Raw genomic sequence first — 17,976 nt, forward strand, 5'->3', positions numbered from 1 at the left:
TGCAGCTAGACAAAGCTCAGAAAGCTTCCCACTATAAATATGAAAAACTCATCCCAACATGAGCACCACTGAGACTGATCATTCTCTGAAATAAAGGCCTTGTTCTCCCATCGTTTTAATGGTACCAGCTCACAGGATCAGAAAGTCAGAAGTTTCCACTTTACTTTAACCAGCAGGACACTGTGAAATGAGCTTTTAAGCTTAGCTGGAATGAATCTACAGAGAAATTTTCATTTTATTCTGAATTACCAAGTCACCCGTGCTTCAAGCACTATTCCCTTCCTGGTGCATGGCAAAGCAGTTTTCAGAGTCTTTGACTTATTGAAAAGCTCTCTGCTCCCTGTATGCACTGGAAGGCTGATTGAGATGACCTTACATATCTGCAGCCCATCAGCCTTTTCTTCTTTCTCCCAGGAAGGAGAACTGTTTATGAAATTATGTTTTCAATAGCAGAGGCAGGCAGAATTCTGATGAGGAGAGTGGTTTGCCCCTTGGAAAAGGATGATGCAGGAGCCAAAGTTTTAATTGCATTGGCAGTTTTCCCCATTCATAAAAGTTCAGGAGAAAGAAAGATTCAGGACAGGGTCATGTGCAAGTGTGCTGTGCCTATGCAGAGCACTTGTGCACTCTGGTGTTTAACAGACTATTGTAAAGTAGTTTATTTTTGGGGTGTGGGCACTTGTATTAACACAGAAAGCATCCCAGTGATCCAGCCACAGAATAACCAGCCCTTCTCCAACATTTTGCTCAAGAAGGTGAGCATTCCTGCCTTTCCATGTATTTCAGAAGAACATGGGTGACTTTGCTGAGGAAAAAACTCAACTCATACACTGGTTTGTGCAACGATGTCCTGTTTCAGAATATTGAGTCTGTTAAGGCATCTATGCCAAAAAAAGAAGGTGGGACAAATGGAGAAAGAAAGTGATTAACAGAACTGTAATATCAAAGAATATCCTGAATTGGAAGGGGCCCACAAGGGTCATTGAGTCCAACTCCTGGCCCTGCACAGGACACACCAAGAATCCCACCATGGACCTGAGTGCTCTCCAAACTCTTGAACTCTGGCAGACCTGGGGCTGTGACCACTTTCCTTGGGAACCTGTTCCAGTGTCCAAACACTGCAGCAGAACTTTGAGACATCAGGCATCCAGCATCTCCCTTGAAATCATATGAAGCAGTGAATTACTGCTGCGCTTGCTGTTATTAATAAAACATCAATAGCCAAGCATCATTAGATGAGGTCTGAAAGCAGCAGAGTGTTATACCCTGACATGAAACTCCAGTTATTTACAATATATTTAAGATTCCAACATGGGGCCTAATGCAATTAGTCAAAATCATTTTGAAAATAGCTGGGAATCCCTATGATGCCTCAACAGGCAAAAAGGAATCTAAGTAGAGTTAAAAAGATGCTATTAATGACCCCTCTGTGATGGAATAAAATAGAAGCTCTTACTCCTTGCTAAGCAAATGAAACCAAAGATATGCTACTGATCTCTACTTCCATGGCCTTAATTCCCAGTGGAAATTTTCTGATTTCCTTTCTCATAAATACATTTTCCTCCAGGAATCTGACATACATCTTGAACAAATGCCAGATTGCTTCAAATAGCTCAGTGCTGGGTCTGGGTTACTCTATAATTCAGTCAGAGCTGATATAAATTCCACTGGGCATTTTTCTAAGTTTTGTAAAATGAAGACTTTATTTTTGCTTTATAAATTTGAGTAACTGAAAATGTCACACATTTTAAGTATTTATTGTGAAGGTAATTAGAGGAAACAATGTTGTGTGCTATGTTCATTTGAGAGAAGTCTAATGGATCAATTTATAAAAACATGATTAAGGTCATTAAACACATTACAACATGTCCTGCATTTGAGTTTTTTAGCATATTTTTAAGATTTCTGTATTTACTGTGGAGGTTTGGTTTTGGTTCATTGATTTGGTTTCTCTGGTTGCTGTTTTTCTTCTCCAGATCTCTACCCCAAGATGAGATATTTTGTTTTGTTGATTTTTCTGGTTGTTTTTTCAGATTTTCACATAAGAATGCAATAAAAATTTGAATCAAGGGGGTCGGGCAGAATGCATTTTTTTCAATATTTAAAGAAAAAGAAATTTTTATTTCACTGCTAAAAAGTTTTTGCAATTTCTGTAGGGGCTTGGAAGTTCCCAAGAGTTTTGCTGGTTTCATATCTGTGAATTTCACCTGAAAGTCCACTGAAAATTAATTATGTTCAGACAATTTCTTAGCTGCCCTGGAGCAGAAAAACTGTACAGGTTGTCCACAGCCACTGAGTCAGCGAATCCTCACAATCCTCACATGAATATCATTGAGGTTGCAGGTGCCTTTTTCATATAATTACTACAAATAAAACAGAAAAACTAATTTTCCAGCAGCTTTTCCAATAGTTTGGTGGCACCCAGCTCCAAGAAGAAGCAGAAAGAGGCATGAGTGAGAAAAGCAGAACTGCAGAGGGACTGAATTAATTTTGGGGATACATCAGGCACAGGCATTCATGCATTTGTTGTCTGTAGCATCTTTGTAGTATAATTTAGATAATGTGAAATTTAAACAAGGTGGTGCAAAGAGGAAAGTGCACAGGGTAAGAGAGAGGCTGAATTTCATGTACAGGAAACTGGAAGATGTCCTGAAGGTCAGAATATTCTTTCTGTCTCTGAAACTGAGCTCCTCACTTGAATTGGGCAGTCACTGCTGGCTGCATCTTCATTTTCTGAATGGAGGGGTGTAAGACATCCAAGGAAAGAACTGTTTTGGATTGAGCTCTCCTAGCCACAACAGAAGCCCATTAGAATTTACCTTTGATTATAACAGACCACTAAACACCGTGGAAAAGCACTGTCAGCTTCTCAGGTCCATCATGACAGTGTTGTGTATTTTTACAAGTATTATATTAATATAATATTTTATAAGTATGTTATTAATAATCCCTTCCCCAATGATCTCTCCCCTTTGCCCGGAAGGAATCTGGGAAGGTGAAGTCAGAAATAGCTCTGAGAAGCTGCTGAGTGGAAGGGAAAGGAGTTAAAATGAACACAGGATCCATTCAAAAAGGAGGAATCAGGCAGGCTGAGCCTTTGCCTCACCCTTGGTTGCCAGAGAAACCCTTCCATTGTATTTGTAGGGATCTTCATGGCAGGGAGGAATGATGAATCTGACTCCATGTTCTCAGAAGGCTAATTTATTATTTTATGATACTATATTATATTGAAAGAATACTAAACTACACTATAGTAAAGAATACAGAAAGGACACTCACACAATGCTAAAAAGATAATAATGAAAACTGGTGACTCTTTCCAGAGTCCTGACACAGCTTGGCACTGATTGGCCAATGAGTCAAAATAACTCACAGCAGAAACCAATGAAACAATCACCTGTGGGTAAACAATCTCCAAACACATTCCACTCATGAGCACAACACAGGAGAAGCAAATGAGTTAAGAATTGTTTTCCTTTTTTCTGAGGCCTCTCAGCTTCCCAGGAGAAAAATCCTGGGTGAAGGGATTTTTTCAGAGAACGTAAATGTGACACCCTTCAGCACGTAAGATCAGTCAAGCATTTAGTTGCAGAAATATTTGAGTCCACCAGCACAAAAAGGCTCCAAAAAATCCCCCAAATCCACATCCCCTATCCCACCCTGTTCTTCTCTTTCTTTGGCTCTGCACTCTTTGTCTTGTCCTAAAACTCCCATTCCAAAGTCCCATTCACTGATCTGCTTTTTTGACCTGGAAACAACATCCACATCACCAGATCTGGCTCAGGATGAACTTTCTGCCCATTTCAGTCCGCCAGGAAACACTCCTGGCCACAGATTCATGTGTGTGGCAATTTTTTCTCAGTAACTGCCTCCTCTGGAGTGTTACAAGTCTTCCAGCAGAATGAACAATATTTCCTGGTAGCCTGTAGATCTTCAACAGTATTTCCTGGGAGCCTGTAGAGTCAGCTCCCTCTCAGGGTGCATTTCTTTCTTTTATCAAGCTGCGTGGGACAGATTTGGTGCCACAATGGCAATGCTAGGAATGGGGAGCACAATGCTGAAAGAGAAGAGAGGATGCAGGGGAAAGACACATCCCTGTGTTTTCATATTAAACACCACCTACTACTTCTTTATTTCTCCTCATTTTTTTTTCCCTAGCAATTTGTTCACCAAATTTGCAGGAAGGCATAAAAACCTCTAAAATGCAATCAACTCACTAATTCCAGGGAAGCTTCAGCTTCTTGTGGTTTTCACTTCATGATGCCCGTAAGGAGAAGACTTTTGGGTGCTCTTGTCTCACACCAAGTAATGAAGTGAATTTGTAAATTCAGTTTGGCTCTGACTCCCACTGAACCCTGGATCCAAAAGTGGCAGTAAACAGACTCTGCATCATTTTTGTCATTTCCCATGAGGAGCTGTTCTCTGGTTACAGGACCCTACTTCCAATCATTACAAGCCTCCCCCTCCATGCAAATATCAGGGATGTACAGATGAGCTTCCTCCCTGATATTTTTCCCTTTGCTTGCTCTTTTGTTTTTCTCCCACAGAAGCTCAACCGTTTTGGAGGCTGGCACCCCAAAATTTGTGCCCAGTGAAGAATCAGTGGTTAAATCTTGATGTTCTGCATTTCTTTTTGTAAAGTACTTCCTTTAAATCCTCCTGTTTTTGTAGCAAACCCCTGATTTCCAAAGCCATTAACCTGGGGATCATGAAGGGAAAATTCATGGACAAGCAGCCACAAAAAAGCTGTTCCTGAACTGGCTCTCCAATTTATCATCCATGTCTCTGAATGTATTGACTGTGTATAATCCCACAAGGTAACAATGCCACTGAAATTATATAAGTACAGATATCTGAATTGGTGTATTATTCTTTTTTAACCACACTTCTGTTAGTGTGAAAAAATCCATGATGTAGATTGGCTTTTTGCCACTTTCTCCTTTTTGTAAAATCACCTCATGGACAATGGGCAAGTAGATATTTCAAAAGAGTCTCCAAAAAAACCAAACCAAAACAAAACAAAAAACGGATTAAAAGAAAATAGGGAGAAGACCATGTGTAATTCCATTTGTAATAAAACTAAGAAAGGTTCAGAGTAGAGAAACAAGATGATAAAACCTCAGAAACAGCTTGGAATAAAGGAGCAGATTAGGCATTGTCAACATGGAAAAAAAGTGACTGAAAGGAAAAATGATACAAGACAGACACACAAAGGTTGTGTGTGATGAGGGGCACACAAAGGTTGTGGAAGGGATGAGAATGAAATATGAGGATTACTCTGTATCTTTTGTCCAGGATAAAGTGAGTCCTCTGGAGCACTTATTACCATTAGTTTGCCTGATCCAGGTTTGTGCTATGGGCAGAATTAAAAAAAATAATCGTAATATCTGTGAAAGAGGTTTCACTAGGTACTGACCACTTCTTACTGATTTCATAACCAGAGGGAGGAGACATTTACTGAAATGTAGATATTTCCAGCAAAAGTGGCTACATCTTAACTGTGTCCCTCCAAAGCTTCCTTTATGGTGGTGGAGAGTGAGTCAATCAACTCAGTGAAGCCTAGAACTTCCTCTCACCTTAAAACAGATGAAACAGATCTGGCTGATTGCAACCTCTACAGGCCTGTGTCATTCCATGGGCTGCAGAACAGAGACCAAGGTTGAGGTGTAGAAATTTACAGTGTAATGAAAATAGTGAGATCATGAACCTTGCCATTTTGTCTGGCAGCCCTGGAGACTGATTTCTGTGGCTTTCATTGGTTGCTTGACAGTGATTCCACCACTTCCCTGGGCTGTCTGTTTCAAATCTTGGCCATCTTTTCAGAGAAGAAATTCTTCCTAATGTCGAACCTAACTGTACACTGAGGCTCACTTGGCTGGAGTGAAGCTGACAATGACTTATCCATCTTCAGTTGCAGCATGGCAGCATCTCTGATCTTTGAGTAACTTGTCTGTATTTTGTGTCTTTTTAATGTATGTGTGAGCACAGCTGAAAAAAACTAGTCAAAAGCAGTATCAGCACCAGAGGGAAGTGACCATCTGCTGTCTCTAGAGAGAAATCTGTCTTGAAAAATATTATAGAAACTGCTTTTCCTTCTTCATATGTCTTCTGGACAACTTAAAAAGCACAGAAACCAAATGCTCTTGAGTACGCACTCCTGGCAGGTAAGAAATGTGCTGCAAGAAATTGTACTGTAAGGGCTTGTAAGAAAGACGGAACTTTTACCAGGCCTCTAGTGGCAGAAAAAGGGATGATAATTTTAAACTGAAAATATATGTAAATTGGAGATTAATTTTTTCATGATCACAGTGGTGAGGCCGTGGCACAGGTTGCCCAGAGAGGCTGTAGCTGCTCCATCTTTGGAAGTGTCCAGGTTGGATGGAACACTTGGCTTGGAGCAACCTGGGATAGTGGAAGGTGTCCCTGCCCATGGCAGGGGGTTGGAATGAGATGCCTGAAGGTCCCTTCTAACCCAAACCATTCTGTGGTCCTATAACACTGTTCTTTACACCTTGGATTTGGCTAATTCTGTGTCTCTGGGTTTCTCCCAAAAAGACAAGAGATTTGCTCAAGAGGATATCTCAGGTACTGAATAACTGCTGTGAGGTGGAAGCAGTGTCTGGTATCAGACAGTTTAGCTCTATAGCAGAGCCCAGTTCTGACAAATGGGGTTTTTTTCTGTTTTCAGGGTTTTCCAAATAGGACTGCATTAACTTAGTTCCCAAACAAGTCAGGACCATAATGAATAGGCGCCAACAAAATCCCAACCTTTCTCTTCCAGACAAAGGATAATCTATTTTTTCAATTTACCTGTTAATAAATTCTTATCTTTTCATGAAATCATAAAATCTTAGAATTATTTGGGTTGGAAGGGTCCTTCAATACCATCCAGTTTTAACCCCCTGCCACAGGCAGGGACATCTTCTACTATCCCAGGTTGCTCCAAGCCCTGTCCAACCTGGTCTTGGACACTTCCAGGGACTGGGCAGCCACAGCTTCTCTGGGCCACTTGTTCCAGGACCTCACTACTATCACAGTAAATAATTCCTTCCTAATTTCCAGTTTAAATCTATCCTTTTTCAGCTTAAAGCCATCCTTCTTATCTGTGATGCCATGACCAGAAAAAAAGAATAGATGACAAATATCTAACTCTTAATTCATTTAATGGACATTATGTGCTCATTTCAGTGGATGAAGGACTTGGGTTCCACAATATCTGAAAGCTCCTCCACCCTGCACTGAATATTTTGAGGATGGAAATATTGCAGCATTAGGAATCAATGACGTATTGCACTCACTGTTCCCTATAAAAGACTGCAATGATGGATCCCCAACAGTTTTTTCATTTAATTCATCCTGTTCTGAGGAGGAGGAATCATATACTCTGAGACACTTTTAAAAATAAACTTCCAATATGCCAAAGCCTCAGTGCCTTTCCAAACTTTGAAATTAGTAAAGCTGTGTGGAATATAGTAGCTCTCATATCTACTCTAAAAGCCTTTTCTCACCTCAAATTAGTCAATAATTGCAAAGTGTCAGACAAAATCACTACCTGCTCTTTCTGACACAGCCTCAAAACAAAGCCTTCAAACCTGGTAATTTGTGATAATGGATGACAAATGGAACCACTGGGGCAGATTTGTGCCTGGTGGAGGTTTCAGTCATGCTTCACTTGATTTACACCTGCTGAAGTTCTCTTCTCCATGCCACAGATGGGTTCCAAACTTTTTTGAACATGTCTGGAGTGGGTGTCTGAACCCCAGAGTGGAGCTCTGTCCTTTATCAGCCCTAATAGATAGAATTTAATTACTGTGGTATTTATTTGCTCCTGACAATCTCCAAAGAATCCTTGACAAACAGCATCCCTGTTTTTTGAGATCTTCATTCTCAGCATGTCATAATCATAGAACTGGGGTGTTGCCTTCTTCTTTTTTTACTTTTTTCTCGTGCCTTTCATTTTTTTCTTTCCCTCTGCGCCACCTTCCTCCACTGTGGGGGCTTTCCCCATCCAGAGAAAAGGCTTTAATCTCTTATCCCAAGATGTGATCTAGATTATGTGTTGGATTTCAGCATACATTTTCATATATTTTCATATCTTTTCAGCTAGGTTCAGACTCTTCCTAGAGGAAGATGATAACAGTTGATGAGAATAGTTTAAGACCATATGTTGCTACAAACCAGAAGAATTAGACACAGCCCATACAACTGTGCTGCATGGAGTGCAGGCTGAAAATAAAAACTGAGGTATAGCCCCAGACAAAAGCTGCAAATACTAATTAGCACCCCCTAGGAAAAACAGACTTTTAAATGCTAATTGCTAACCATAACTCACCTAATGGTCACTACACAAGGAGCTGTTTTCCTGAGGGAAGGGGAATATTGGAAAATTCAGGCTTGTGATACCCAGGTGTATTGGAACAGTGTGTCCAAAGCTGTTGCATTCACTAAGAATTTCATCCTCCTGAAACAGCAAAATTTGGCCTGGAATCTGTGGGGTGCTTTGCTAAAGAAAACACCAACAGAAGGCTGCTTTCTATTGTGGGAGGAACATGAGGGGGACATTTCACAGTTTAGACACCATTTAAGGGTCATTCCTCTTGGTTCCACCTCTGTCCTAGCTCAGCTGCAATGCTTTATCCTGGTTGTCCAATACATTTTTAACTAAAACAGTGTCTAAAATATATTTTAAAAGAAAGGGAATCACCCTGTAGAACTTAATAGGCCTTGGGCCACTCTATTTTAACAGCGAATAAATGTGTATGCAAATTGTTATTATTAACATTAAAAACAAATCTGGCATCTTTTAATTAAGTATTAAGAAGCATTCAAGTGTTTGTGGCAAGTCCTTCTGTTGTGTTTCTTTTCTTTGGTTTAGAATTTATTATTCACCCAGGCGTAAATCCTTTTTTGTGTGTCTTGTTCTTGTTCTGCTCTTAAACAGTCATGGAATTGTTAAGGTTGGAAAAGACCTGCAAAATTAACCAGCCATTAAAGTGACCCTGCCAGCTCCACCACTAAACCATGTCTCCAAATGCCACATCCACATGCTTTTTAAACCCTTGAGGGATGGTGATTCCACCACCTCCCTGGACAGCCTGTTCCAACCACCCTTTCAGTGAGAAAATTTTCCCTAATATCCAATCCAAACCTCCCTGGAAGGGAGCATTCTGCATTCTTCAATTGCTGCTTTTTTTCCCCCATTTAAAAATCCTAGAAATAGTGAAATTGCCTGGGAAATTCAGTATAATTTCACACATTATTCTCTGTAGAGCTGGATCTATTTCTTTTTCTGTGGCTGTATCATTAAGAGTAAAATATTTTGTATTTCTCACTGTGTGTATATATAACATAGATATACTCCCCAGCTCTCTGTAGAGTTATAAAAAGCCTCCACTTGCCCCATGTGACCTTGCCACCACAAATTGCTTTTAGATTTTGTGCCATTTAAACAAACCCAGCAATTCAATTTCATGTTCCTACAACTGCTCAAGAAATAAAAAATAAAAAAAAATTAAAAAAAAAAAAAAAAAGGAAAAAGGTGGGGGAAACAGGGTGCTGGAGTATGCAATATATGTCCAGGCTCATTCTCATTTTGACACACACTTTTCTTCACCTCCCTTTGAGGCTGAAGTTCAGGGAATTCATGCTACTGACATGGAACAGTTTCTATTCCATCACTCTTACTTGGAAACGTGTTCTGCTGGGGCTCAGGGGATGAGCTGAGCTGTGCTCTGGGAAGGAGAACAGAGGTGGATTTGCTCTCAAGTGAAGTTATTTCAGTGAACTGGTAAATGAAAGGGCCCTGAACTGAGCAGTTACATCCCCAGACTGAAAACCAGGCCTCAGTGTTTTGGTTTTCTGTCCAGAAATCTCCTTGGACATATTTGTAATATACTACTAGGAAATTAGGAATTTATAATGTACTACTAGGAAATACTAGGAAACAGCTTTCCCAGGTAAACTGTGGTTGTCCCACATCTGGAAATATTCAGGGCCAGGTTGGAGAGGGCTTGGAAAAACCTGGTTTGGTGGAAGGTGTCCCTGTCCAAAGCAGAGGATTGAAATGAAATGATCCTTAAAATCTCTTCCAACTCTACCCATTCTCTGATTCTGTGACAGAGAGGATGGACCCAGACCTCTCAGGGGTGTATTATGAAGGACTGCAGGTAATGGATGAGAGTGGACAGAGAAGAAATTTCTGTTTGATATAAGGGAAAAATTCTCCACTAATATGTAGTCAAATATTGGAACAGGGGCCCAGGAGGCTGGGGTGTCATTTTCCTTGGAGATTTTCAAAACTGAGTTCATGAGGCCATGAGTGATCTGATGTGTGAACTGAACCGGGCTTTCAGTAGAGGATTGGTCCAGTGGTGTCCAGAAGTCAAGACAACTGCAATTGTTTCAGAATTCTGTATATTAGGGGAAATTAATACCTTTACTTAAAAGCTCTGTCTGTAGGGCAAAATGGACCTCTCCATCAGCCACAGGTAATAAATCTCATCAAGACTTGGAGAGGAAATGACCCTTCAAGGAAATTTTTTTTTCCATTATGCTTCACAAAAGTGAAATGGAGACTTCAGTAGGGAGCAGTTTCCCTGAGTACTGAGGTTACAACTGATAAACCAATTGATAAACCATTCTTCTGTGTTTCCTATCTATTCCTTGAATTTCCATCAACACATGATGTCTTCACAACTAGAGTATGTAGCTCTAGTTGTAAGTAGACTCTCTTTGTAAACAGTTACTTTAAATATATTTCAGAATTCATCAAAATAATAATCCAAAACCATTCTTCCAAGTTTTCTTCAAGTAAAATTTAAGGGGAAAACACTTAAAACACTACTATTAAAAAAAAAAAAATTAAAAAAATCTTTCTGGAATTGGGCTTTCAAAGCCCATGGCAAAAAGAACTCTGGCAGGCATATATTACCTAATTTAGAGAAAAATAAATATTTCTTTATGCTTATGCAGCCACATGGGTGTCTCTTTAAACTTCCCTGCTGTGTGGACATTGGAAACTGGAACTGGCTTGGGGATCAAAGATCCCCTCTATTGTCTCATGGAGAAAAAGCATTAATTCCACATCTAGAAATAAACAGTTTTTCTGGCTGTTTTTTACATCAGTTTCCCTTTGCCTATTTTTCTGGCTAGATTTTTTTATTTATACTCAAACAGATGCACATCAGGGTCTGAGTCTTGCCATTTTCCTACCACAGTTTAAAATATTCATGGACTCCCCTTGTGATTACACCTTCCTGCCTCAGGCAAAATTCCCTTTTTTGATTATTTTCTGGCCCTTTAGCACTCAGGGGTTGCAAAAAGGGTGAAGTTCAGCCCCTGTTTTTGGGCTGAGACATACAGCTACAGGTGCTTGAGTGAGGCAAAGCCAATGCAGATGCACCCAAGAGCACCTTGTGGCTCCCATCAATATTCTGTCTAACTCTATATTCTCTGTGAAAGGGGAAATAGGAAATGATATCTAGGGAAAGCACATGTCTGGGTACTTTTTGTCATTCATTCCCCTTGAATTCTCTGAGCGTGATCTGTTAGTGATGCTAGAGGGCCTGTCTCTGCCTAATCTTTTTAGTATCTATTTGTGGACCTGCTGTCCATCAATTTATTTAATTTCAATTTGAACTTCTGGTCCTGTCTGCCTCTGTTCTGTGGCAACAAAGTGCAGAATTTCACTACCCTTTATATAAAAAGTATTTTGTTTTACCCAGTTTCCCTTGTTTTATTGAGCGTCTCCCACTCTAATATTATGGGATCTGTTACAACATTCAGCTTATCCACCATCTTTATGGCTTTGTAAAGTTGAATTTTTTCCCTTATCTGCCTTGTGTGTTAGAAAGAGAAGGATCCTGAGCTTTATAATCTCTCTTTTTAAGGCATCTGTCTCTGCAAGGCTTCATTCCTTTATCCTTTCATCTCCTGTTCTCTGTGCTTTCCTCAGCTTCACTGAGATGCTCAGACAAGAATCAGAGGCTCAGAGGAGGAGTGGGAAAAGGCACAAGGTTGGAGATTCCTCTCTCTGCCCGGTGAAGACCATCCTGATCCACCTTGTCCCCCTGCAGCCCATGAAGAGCCATGATGGATTAATATCTGATCATTCCAAAATCTTCTCTTTTCCAGCTGAACAAACTCAGTTCTCTCAGCCTTTCCTTGTGGGAGAGCTGCTCCACCCCTCTGATCATGTTGGTGGCCCATATATGGTTTAGAAGGGAATCACAAATTTCTGTGGGGCTATCCCAAGCACAGTTAAAAATATCACAGAAACAGACAAAAATATTATGAAAATCAGAACTGTTTGAATTTTCAGCAATTTCATTCATTCCAGTGCCAAACGAACACAGGATTCCATGTTCTGAGCACTTGGATGGGGTAATGATTAATGCTTCAAAATAATCATGCTGAGGGAAAATCAGACTTAAATGCAGGCAAGCAGTGGGCAATAAAATGCACACACCATGCTGATTGATAGAGGAATTAGCCATGAGCAACAAGGAAAAGAAGAAAGATCAGATTGTGCAAAAGCAAGTTAAACCCCATCTTTTCCACTTTTGTTCCATTTCTTTCTTCCCATCATCTATCCATTGCTCTCTTTTATTTCTTCCAAGCCTTACCTCTAGCTCTAATTTCAGTTTTTTATTATAGGACAGAAATATATTTCATTACAACTTGAACTCATTAAATAGGTCAGGGAACATAAATGATGATATAAATTCTAACACCCACCCAGCCTGCAAAAAACACAGTTAATTTGCTTCTCATCCAGAAGCACTTAACACCTGAGGATTGTTCTAGCTTAAATTCTGATATTGGAGACTAATCTGGGAGCCCCTGATACTACCCTAATTCAGCTTAATTTAAGTAAAACCTGTTAACTTTTTTGAGCATTAACCTTTGACTCTGTTAACATAATTAATTTAAATATGAATGCATGGATAAATCTCTATGGAATAATATTAAAAAAAAAATAAAGAGAGATATTTAACCTACTGTAACACACCAAGAAAATATCTGGATTATGTTGCCCTTTTGTGATTTCTGAATTTTCTGGGAGAAAGGACATCCTTAATGGCTCATTGTGATGGCAAAAGAAAGGATGACCACTCTGCTGGACAAGATTCCCCACATCAAACTTCACTTTTTCTGTGAACATTTTCATAAAACCAGATTCTCTGGCCCCTCAGGTAGAGTGATACTTGCAGCTCTATGACGGAAAAAAGCGACAAAATAAGTAATTATTTACTGAGATGGCAGCTTGGATTAAAAAGTAGACTCTGAAATTTGTTTAAAAAGTTGTAAAGAACTGGGAAATTTTGCTAGAGAAGGTTCTCTCCACACGTGCCCTCTGCTTATACTCACTTTCTAAAAACCAGCAGCTGACTCTGCCTGGAGATTAGACTGAGTGCATCCTCAGTCTTCGCCAGAATTCCTGGTATTACTCCAATTTCAGGACAGTTTTTGTTCCTTGACTATCTTAGGAACATGTCAGGGATAGAAGTTTGAGGAGAAAAGAACACACTCTCCAAACTGTCATACTCAAAGGAAAATGGCTTCACTCTGCAGTCTTGTCTTAGATGTGCATATGAAAAGAGTTCAGAGCTGTTGAGACCAAGAGCAAATCTGAGGCAATATTTAGAGAATTTCCCTTTTATTTAAGAGTGGAGGTCTGGAATGTCACTGTTCTAACTCCATTTTAACCTGTACCTTGAATTTATCTTCTAATATGTAAAATATTCTATGGAGAATAGTGTGTGTGGCAGGAGGGAAACTGAAAACCTCCCCAGATTTATTAATCCACCCTTGAGGTGAACGCCCTCCTCACTCCTCAGTGGAGGGTGGAGAGGTGGTATAAAGTCACATTACTAATTTCTGTCTATAGTTGCTCTTTAGATACCTCCCTTGCTTTTGGAAATATTTTACACAGAGTTTAGGAGGTGTCATTACTAATATTTTTCTTATCTCTCTGTCTGTAATATCAGCTCCCCTCACAGCCTTGAAAATTGTGCACAATTCCAGGAAAGAAAATTTTTAACCAATAACTTCTACAAAACAGTAAAAGCTGCCTCATTTTCCTCTCTGCTTCTCTAAACAACCTTAAAACAAACTGTCTAGCTATAGAATTAAGGTGCTGGATCTCCTTTTCTGTAATTCCTTTTCAATGTCTTCCTTCATCACCTGTCCTTTTTTCTTTTTGATTTCATTATTTCTTTTATTCTTTTTAAACTCTGAGATAGCATTCATTAGCCTTGTAAGCTAATTTAAGATATTTGTCCAAAAATTGTTGTGTAGAATATGATGGCATTTTTCTATGGTCTTCGTGTGCACGGAACTTCATTACATGATTTATAGACATACCATTACAGACAATTTCAAATCCAAGGCCCATTCCAAACCTCTTTGTCATTTATGATCTTTTTAAGAAGCAATGTGAAATTTGATTGAAAATGACAAGGACACAAAACTTTGATCAAAGGGCTTTATTTCTCATTCTTTTAGCCATCAGAAAATAAGGGTTTAAACAGATTACATTTCCCAATCCAAAGTTCTGATTTAAGCAGCAACTTTTTCTTGTTTGTGATGACTACTTTTGTATATTTTCCTTGACTGTTTTCTTGTACTGTCCAATCCCTCAGGCTGGTTCTTGGCAGGAGCACAAAAACCCCAGATACATCTTCCTTACAGGTGTTCACAGATAATCAGTGTGTCAAGCTGAACAAAAGACTGGAGTGTCAGATGGATCTGTGCAGACCTGCTGGGCAAGGAAAATGAGGATGCGATGAAAATCAAAAAAGTGGGAAATATTCAACATGGAGCTGATGGGAAAGTGGCTCTAAGGTATCAGACATGTCCTCAAGGGAGGGACAGTCTCCAGCTCATTCAAGGTTTGTACAAACGACTTCAGAGAACTGTCCTTGTCTCTGGTGGGACTTAATTTTCTGCAGGTGAAGTTAAGATAATAACAGCAAAGTTTTTCATTTCAGCTGGCCCTGTTTGAGTGTCTTTAATTGCTAAACATTCATTGGCACACAGCACACTTGGGCTGCAGTTTCTCTGGGAAGGAGTAGTGAGATTCCTCTGTGTTGCCACAACAAAAACAAGTAATAATGAGTTATTTTAGTTAAGTATTAAAGATACAGTAAATTTGATATCCACTTGGAGGCCCAAATTCTGTAGGGAAAGCCAAGATGAAACGGCTTTAGGATGAAAGGAAGTAGTTTTAAATTTGTCATAAGGAAGAATTTTTCTCTTTTTTTTTGTGAGTGTTGGTAAGACACTGGCACAGGTTGCCCAGAGATATTGTGGATAGCCATCCCTGGCAATGTTCAAGGTCAGATTGGACAGGGATTGGAGCAACCTGATGTGGTAGAAATTGTCTCTGCTCACAGCAGTGGGGTTGGACTGGATGATCTTCATGTCCAAAGAAGAGCAATGAAGCTGATATAGCATTGAGAGAAAAATAATTATGAGGAGAGGCTGAAGGAGCTGGGGGTGTTTGTCCTGGAAAAAAAGAGGCTCAGGGGAGACCTTCTTGCTCTCTTCAAATACCTGAAATGAGGGTGTAGTCAGGTGGGGGTCGGGCTGTTCTCCCAAGTAACAATCAACAGGACAAGAGAAAATGGCCCTAAATTGCACCAGGGGAGGTTTAGATTGGAATTAGGAATATTTTTTTCATTGAAAGGCACTTTATATAGTTTTAATTAAGCATTAAAACAGGCTGCCCAGGATAGTGGCAGAGTAATTCTGTGATTCAATAAATTACAGTTTCTTCCAGCCTAAACCATTCTGTGATTCTACAATTCTATGATGTCTCCCTAATGTTTGTTTTCTAGAAAATTAGAACAAAATCTATGTGAAATCTCCCATTCTGCTTTGTTTGCTAGCCTAAATCTCAGGGCTGGCATTGAGACAGGATTTCTTCTTGTTTCAGTCCTTTTAACCTTTTTTAACCTTTAAAACTTATTACCTCACAGACCATTTCCTGGATTGCTGCAGTGATTAAAGCCAATTTGGGGAATACAGGATCATGAACATGTGGAAGAATGAAAGAGTCAGGACATGGTCACAAAAAAAAAAGTTTTCTTAGATCCTGGCAAGGAAATTGAAGTTTTTTTTTAAATATGTGAGGGTTTTTTTTAATATGTAGGAACTACTCCTTGCCATTCTCAGAAGCCCCAAACACAGACAAAACAGGGATACAGAACAAATGAAAAATTAAGCTGAAAAGTCTTTTGTGATGCTGTGGTGAGACAGAAGTGTGGGCAGAGGAAAATAACTCTATTTACTGAAACTCAGGGGTGGTGTTTCAATGAGTGTAAAGCTCTAAGAGCAAGGTACCTGTATCAGGAGCAGAGTATTCATGGAAAGGTCATTTCTAAGGGAGGAGTTTCTAAGCTAATTGAAATCTGCATAATTCCAGTGAAATCAAGGTAGTGAAGTGCTGAGGAGTGAGAACACAAGCCTTAAACTTCCCTAAGAAAAACCAGAATCTTTAAGGTTGAAAACTACCTCTAAGATCATCAAATCCAACCGTTCATCCAATGGTGCAAAGCTGAAATAAGCTTCTCTTTCTTCCTGCAAAAACTGCAAATGTTTGGATGCATCAACGTGGGATTAGGTGCCCACTGGACCTGCTTTGATATTTGGAGACTGAATATCCTGCAGGAGCAGAGAAATCAGAATTAGGTGGGGGTGCAGAGGCAGAGCTCTGTGTCTAACAGGCAGCTTGGGGCCTCATGGGCTGGGATTTCAGAGAAAAAGGAAAGGTCAATTTAATTCAAAACCTCACCTACAAACAAACCTTTACAGAGGGAGAGGAGAGTGGAAGTGTTGCCTTCTTCCCCTCCAGTAAAAAAATTATCAGAGGGGATGGAGGGCCTCTGCCGGCTCTTCTGCCCTATCAGAATTATGCTGACAGAAACCCACTCTTAAAGATACTGGCTAAATAATTTAAAATTTCCTGCTGGCTTAACTTCCTTTTAATACCTTTCTTCTTCTGATGCACTTCCTAATTCCTGAGCTTACTGGACTATGTATTGTAGCATCAAATGTAATGTTCAAAGGTCTGGAACACAGGATTTTCCATATTGGATGAGGCCATGAAGTCACACCAGTCCATATCCTTCCCAGTGGCAGGGCCATTATCTTGTAGTTCAGAGGAGGGAGAAACCAGGCAGAAAATCTAAATGCTGAATTTCCTTTTTGCCTGCTAAGAGCATGGACTTGCCTCTGGGCTTTGGGAGTGGAAAATACTCAATGATATTTTACTTGCCACTGATTCTGAATTTCATTATTACCTATCTTATTCAATTTCATTGTTAGCAATTTAGGAAAACAAATTAAAAAATAAAAGTTTTAAACTCTTTTTTAATGCTCTGAAATTGGAAAATATCCTGTGATATTTTGCTCATGACTTCTTTTGAATTTTCATTATTACCAATCTTCTTCAGTAAAAATTTTATACTTGAGTATAAAATTGAAAGTTTATTATACTCATGTATGTATATATATACTCATGTATGTATGTATGTATGTATGTTAGGTAACTCTCATATTGGTGTTTCAGTAGCTTCTTATTTCTTTGATTAGTTTCTATGTTGGACACTGGACTATAAACATTCAAAATTGCAATAACTTTATAAAAACACATAGTGAAATATGAAAATGTGTATGTGTGTAGGTGTCTATGATGTCACCATGAAATCCAAAGCTGTGTTTCCCAGTTTTAAAGCCAGTGTGGAGTATCCTGGATAAAATATATTTATTTTCAAAGAAATAACACAGGGATTTTGCTCTTCTAGTCACTGCCTTTGAAGGATGTAAATATTTGCTTACAAGCTGTGGGACTTGAACAGCAAGAGAGCATTTAAATGATTTGTCAAGTTGGGATACTAATTTGATGTTATAAATGTAAGTAGGCTCAAAAAGAAAAGTAATGAACTTATACAAGATTAGGATGTTGTGGTGTTT

At 39.4% G+C, this 17,976-nt stretch overlaps 1 long non-coding RNA gene across 1 annotated transcript; it reads left to right on the forward strand.

Moving 5' to 3' along the window:
• The first annotated feature begins 5,792 nt into the window (after nucleotides 1-5,792).
• LOC135290268 (uncharacterized) lies at nucleotides 5,793-16,128 on the forward strand. Its single transcript, XR_010353015.1, has 3 exons — nucleotides 5,793-6,164; nucleotides 14,692-14,891; nucleotides 15,981-16,128. It is a non-coding gene; the product is annotated as an uncharacterized LOC135290268 (long non-coding RNA).
• Nucleotides 16,129-17,976: the final 1,848 nt, after the last annotated feature.

The sequence above is a fragment of the Passer domesticus genome, chromosome 1, assembly GCF_036417665.1.
Source record: "Passer domesticus isolate bPasDom1 chromosome 1, bPasDom1.hap1, whole genome shotgun sequence".
Taxonomy (NCBI): domain Eukaryota; kingdom Metazoa; phylum Chordata; class Aves; order Passeriformes; family Passeridae; genus Passer; species Passer domesticus.